Genomic DNA, 5143 nt, shown 5'->3' on the forward strand with positions numbered 1-5143 from the left:
GAACGTTAAAACTTGTAAAAATTATATGATGACATATATATGGATATATATATATATATAGTTAAAATGATATTATGATAAGTAAACATATCATTAAGTATATTAACAATGAACTACATATGTAAAAACAAGACTACTAACTTAATTATTTTGAAACGAGACATATATGTAACGATTATCGTTGTAACGACATTTAATGTATATATATCATATTAAGAGATATTCATACATCATAATATCATGATAATATAATAATTTAAAATCTCATTTGATATTATAAACATTGGGTTAACAACACTTAACAAGATCGTTAACCTAAAGGTTTCAAAACAACACTTACATGTAACGACTAACGATGACTTAACGACTCAGTTAAAATGTATATACATGTAGTGTATTAATATGTATTTATACACTTTTGAAAGACTTCAAGACACTTATCAAAATTCTTCTACTTAACAAAAATGCTTATAATTACATCCTCATTCAGTTTCATCAACAATTCTACTCGTATGCACCCGTATTTGTACTCGTACAATACACAGCTTTTAGATGTATGTACTATTGGTATATACACTCCAATGATCGGCTCTTAGCAGCCCATGTGAGTCACCTAACACATGTGGGAACCATCATTTGGCAACTAGCATGAAATATCTCATAAAATTACAAAAATATAAGTAATCATTCATGACTTATTTACATGAAAACAAAATTACATATCCTTTATATCTAATCCATACACCAACGACCAAAAACACCTACAAACACTTTCATTCTTCAATTTTCTTCATCTAATTGATCTCTCTCAAGTTCTATCTTCAAGTTCTAAGTGTTCTTCATAAATTCCAAAAGTTCTAGTTTCATAAAATCAAGAATACTTCCAAGATTGCAAGTTTACTTCCAAGTTTTATAAATCCATTCCAAGTAATCATCCAAGATCAAGAAACCTTTGTTACTTACAGTAGGTTATCTTTCTAATACAAGGTAATAATCATATTCAAACTTTAATTCAATTTCTATAACTATAACAATCTTATTTCGAGTGAAAATCTTACTTGAAATTGTTTTCGTGTCATGATTCTGCTTCAAGAACTTTCAAGCCATCCAAGGATCCTTTGAAGCTAGATCCATTTTTCTCATTTCCAGTAGGTTTATCCAAGGAACTTGAGGTAGTAATGATGTTCATAACATCATTCGATTCATACATAAAAAGCTGTCTTATTCAACGTTATAAACTTGTAATCACTAGAACATAGTTTAGTTAATTCTAAACTTGTTCGCAAATAAAGTTAATCCTTCTAACTAGACTTTTAAAATCAACTAAACACATGTTCTATATCTATATGATATGCTAACTTAATGATTTAAAACCCGGAAACACGATAAACACCATAAAACTGGATATACGCCGTCGTAGTAAAACCGGGGGCTGTTTTGGTTGGGATAATTAAAAGCTAAGAAGAACTTTGATTTAAAAGCTATACTTCTGGAAAAATGATTTTTCTTATGAACATGAAACTATATTCAAAAATCATGGTTAAACTCAAAGTGAAAATATGTTTTTCAAAATGGTCATCAAGATGTCGTTCTTTCGACGGAAATGACTACCTCTTTCAAAAATGACTTGTAACTTATATTTCCAACTATAAACTTATACTTTTTCTGTTTAGATTCATAAAGTTAAGTTCAATACGAAACCGTGGCCACTGGAATCACTCAAAACGGATTAGAAACGAAGAAATGGCGAGTAAAACAAGATTGATAAAAACTACTCATTTTACCTATGTGAAAGTTAGTAAAAAATCTATTCCAACCATAGCCTAATCAACTTATATTGTATATTATGTAATCTTGAGATACCATAGACACGTATACAATGTTTCGACCTATCATGTCGACCCATCTATATATATATATATATTGCGGAACAACCATAGACACTCTATATGTGAATGTTGGAGTTAGCTATACAGGGTTGAGGTTGATTCCAAAATATATATATAGTTTGAGTTGTGATCAATACTGAGACACGTATACACTGGGTCGTGGATTGATTCAAGATAATATTTATCGATTTATTTCGGTACATCTAACTGTGGACAACTAGTTGTAGGTTACTAACGAGGACAGCTGACTTAATAAACTTAAAACATCAAAATGTATTAAAAGTTTTGTAAATATATTTTGAACATACTTTGATATATATGTATATATTGTTATAGGTTTATGAATTAACCAGTGGCCAAGTCTTACTTCCCGACGAAGTAAAAATCTGTGAAAGTGAGTTTCATTAATCCCTTTTTAAATGCTTTCGCAATATATATTTTGGGATTGAGAATACATGCGCTGCTTTTATAACTGTTTTACGAAATAGACACAAGTACTTAAAAACTACATTCTATAGCTGGATTATTAAACCGAATATGCCCCTTTTTATTAAGTCTGGTAATCTAAGAATTAGGGAACAGACACCCTAATTGACGCGAACTCTAAAGATAGATATATTGGGCCTAACAAACCCCATCCAAAGTACCGGATGCTTTAGTACTTCAAAATTTATATCATATCCGAAGGGTGTCCCGGAATGATGGGGATATTCTTATATATGCATCTTGTTAATGTCGGTTACCAGGTGTTCACCATATGAATGATTTTTATCTCTATGTATGGGATGTGTATTGAAATATGAAATCTTGTGGTCTATTGTTACGATTTGATATATATAGGTTAAACCTATAACTCACCAACATTTTTGTTGACGTTTAAAGCATGTTTATTCTCAGGTGAATACTAAGAGCTTCCGCTGTTGCATACTAAAATAAGGACAAGATTTGGGGTCCATGTTTGTATGATATTGTGTAAAAACTGCATTCAAGAAACTGATTTCGATGTAACATATTTGTATTATAAACCATTATGTAATGGTCGTGTGTAAACATGATAATTTAGATTATCATTATTTGATAATCTACGTAAAGCTTTTTAAACCTTTGTTTATGAAATAAAGGTTATGGTTTGTTTTAAAAATGAATGCAGTCTTTGAAAAACGTCTCATATAGAGGTCAAAACCTCGCAACGAAATCAATTAATATGGAACGTTTTTAATCAATAAGAACGGGACATTTCAGAATTGCCATACGAATCATTGAGAATTAGCAATCAGTATTTTGAAATCTCGCAGCATGTCTACGCCACAGTTATATGTGTATATATAACGTCTATCTTCTGGACTTAATTTGAATGCGAAGTTTCTGAAAAACACTCCGAACTACGAATTGGTTCTCCAAAAATGGAAGAAAAAAAATGCTGATGAAGCAGCAAAAACTATAAACGAATTTAAACGGTAAAAGCTGGATGATAATGATGAAGTGTGCTGGAAAAGCGCAGAAAAAGAGAAGTTTTGGAACTGGAAAATGGATTGAGCAAAGTAGGAAGGAGGCTGTGGACAAATTACAAAGACTGAACCTGACTTCAAAGGATCCAAATGATTCAGTACCTGCTGAAGTCATTAACGAATACCTTGCTCCTGACTCTAAACCCCTGCGGACAATATTCTTCATCATCCTCTGATATTAGAAATTCTAAAATATCATCATATCTTTCATTATAAATATCCTCCATATTTCTGAAGATATTTTCTTAAATTTTCTTATTTGAAATCATTTACCTCTTCGCGATATCTGTATTACATCATAAAAGAAACTATTTTAGTTTCTAAATTCTGAAACATTCAAGTTTAAAATAAGAATATTTTGAAGTAGTGTTGGGAACTGAAGCATAAATTAGTATAAAATAATGACACTTGATCAATGTGATTATATTACAGTAAGTCATGCTGAGTTTCTAAATGGAACGTGATGATTCACAGATCATAACATCATCATGTGCCATGTTATACGACTCTTGTATTCTATTTAACCTCTAAAATATCAAGAAAATATTTCTTGATGATTCGGCCTTTTCCAAGGTATTCTAGTAATTTGACAAGTCAAGATCGTGCCATCACAATTTCCTTCCTAGAACATTAACAATGTTCATTCCGAAATTCATATCTGTGAATTCTGGACCATTACAAGCGGTGCTTAATCGCAAGAAGAAGAAACGAAAGGACAAAACTCCGAAATAGAAATTGGGGTATAAATTGCAGCAAATAAAAGAGAGCATTAACTGTGAATAATAATGATTATAGAAGACAGAAGCAGAGACTTTGAAATATAAGGGAACATATAAAGCCCAACGACAAACCAGAAATTATAAACCATATATATCGATGCATATAGCAATATAAAGACACGGGAGAACTAGAAACACTATAAACCCAAGAGTATAGTAGAAGTAAATAGATTCTTTCGGCGGTAGATGAAAAAGAAGAATGACCGATATGAAAGTTAGAAGGATATCGAGAATCAGAACTGGATGGAGCATATTAATGAATACTTTAAAATATGAGTTGAGGGGGAAAGAATAGAAGGTGATGAAACATGAGTAGGAACTTAGAAATCAACAGATTTAACTCACACAATGGCAGAATAAGTGAATCAAACCCTCTAGTGAATAGGTTAAGTTTTTTTTTTGATTAATTTAGTCAAACCACAACTAAATCAAGTGTGATTAGATCAACACCTAGAGCTATTATTCACCACCTGGGTGATTTGGACTGAGAGAAAATTGTAGGAGCTCACTAGATCTGAGTGTGTGTAACAAATGAGAGGCTTAACCTAAAATGAAGAACATAAGACTTTATATACCCCTGCTGTTGACTCACCCATACGATTCATTCATCACACGTACGAGTTAGCTTCATCAGCCGTACGGGTGATCACTCACTCGTGTCTTCTCATTTAGGTTGTAATTGTGACTTAGCTCAGCATCAACTGTGTGTATGAGCCTGTCAGTAGTACTAGTGAGGCTTCACTCGTACGTCTGACTAAGTCTAACATAGTCAAACATCTAAATCTCATTCCTGCAGTTCCTGTAACCACATACAAACACGGATAGGATAATAACGAGCAATCATGGTGGCCTGTAAACTGTTGTACCTGCAATAGACGTAGGTAGATGTCTGGGGACTTCCATAAAATGCATCAACAGAAGGTGTGAGTTGTAAGGTAAACAAAATATTAGGTACTGTGACAACCCA

This window comes from Rutidosis leptorrhynchoides, chromosome 1 (assembly GCF_046630445.1).
Source record: "Rutidosis leptorrhynchoides isolate AG116_Rl617_1_P2 chromosome 1, CSIRO_AGI_Rlap_v1, whole genome shotgun sequence".
NCBI classification, from domain to species: Eukaryota; Viridiplantae; Streptophyta; class Magnoliopsida; order Asterales; family Asteraceae; genus Rutidosis; species Rutidosis leptorrhynchoides.